Here is a 1,680-nt window from a genome sequence, read left to right as displayed (position 1 = left end):
CCTGGGCTTATAGCATCTTGCTTTTCAAACTAGGGCTGTAGCTTGGATAGTAATATATATATATATATATATATATATATATATATATAGATCATGGACAATTGTTTCGTGAGGCCTTCTAATATGAAATATCGATCAATAAATCAATCAATATAATCCAAACTAACATCTTACAACAGATATTAAAAATACATCAGAAACTCGATTCAACCCTTTAGTTAACTCTTGTGTGCAATACGTATTCTAATTCTCGTATCTCTACTTCCATCAATACACATGAACGTTAAGATTCAGAGGTCGGCCATCTTTAAGTAAAATGCCTTTTGCATATCCTGCGGATATCCTCCACACCCAAGAGAGCCTGCACGTAGGACGCTGGATGCATATTGAACAAGAAGCTGGGTCATTCGAGGGCGGCCGTTTGACATATTGAGGATTCAAGGTGGTTGAGCCAAGGGTCCTCCTCAGGGAATACGCTCAAGTGGTATTTGGTTGCAAATTTTGGGCGGTTCTCTCTCTCTCTCTCTCTCTCTCTCTCTCTCTCTCTCTTACAGAATGGGGACATCTCCATTTTCACCAATTACTTTGTCGCTTTATATATATATATATATGTATATATATATATATATATATGTGTGTGTGTGGGTGTGTGTGTATTTATATATATATATATATATATATGTGTGTGTGTGTGTATTTATATATATATATATATATATATAGAGAGAGAGAGAGAGAGAGAGAGAGAGAGAGAGAGAGAGAGAGAGAGAGAGAGATAGATATACATATAGATATAGATATCGATATATATAATCCTCAGCCGTTGGTAGTTCACTCTAGAACAAAGGCCTCAAAAATGTCCTTCCACGTACGTCTGTTTGTGGTCTCTCTATGCCAGAAGACCCCAGCATACTTGCTTAATTTGTCAACCCATCGTCTTCCCTCCCTTCCTCTGCTTCTCTTATAATCTCTAGGGACCCATTCTTTTAATATAATGTCCATCCATGTTTATCATTCTTATTTTGTGTCCTGCCAACGTCCATTCCCTTTTCTTACGTTGTTAGAATATCCTCTACTTTACTCCCGTATCCATGTTGCTCTATTTTTGTCTCTTACTTTTATTCCCATCATTAATCTTTCTTTAGCTCTTTGAGTTATAACTAGCTTACCAGAATGCATGAAATATCACACGAGGTTGACCTCCAGATAAACAGAAGAAAGACCTGATGAGAACGGAATATGCAACGGAAGATGAAATACCATTGCAAGGAGAAAGGATTATTGACGTAGAATCATTAAAGTATTCAGGAACTATAATCTCTAATACAGGGACTTTGGAATTGGAGTTTAATGAAAGATTGAAAGAAGCAAAGCAGACTATGGCTAGGTTAAATGATATTTGTAAATCAAATCGCCCGAAATTACAAAAAAATCAGGCTATACAGTATATCAGTTTAGTGAGGTCGGGGTTCTTTATGGACATGAGCCGTGGTATGACAATGAAACAATATCCAACAGATACGGTATATTTGATAACAAATTCCTCAGAAGAATATTGGGAGTTAAATGACATGACAGGATAAGAAATGAAACTATAAGAGAGATTACTCGAGGAGTAGATGGAGATGGTTTGGGCATGCTTTTCACACTCCCGAAGAGAGATTAGTTCACCAAAATTTC

Source organism: Palaemon carinicauda, chromosome 25, assembly GCF_036898095.1.
Source record: "Palaemon carinicauda isolate YSFRI2023 chromosome 25, ASM3689809v2, whole genome shotgun sequence".
NCBI lineage: Eukaryota > Metazoa > Arthropoda > Malacostraca > Decapoda > Palaemonidae > Palaemon > Palaemon carinicauda.
The sequence above is the reverse complement of the archived record's forward strand: the minus strand, read 5'-3'. Positions refer to the sequence as shown.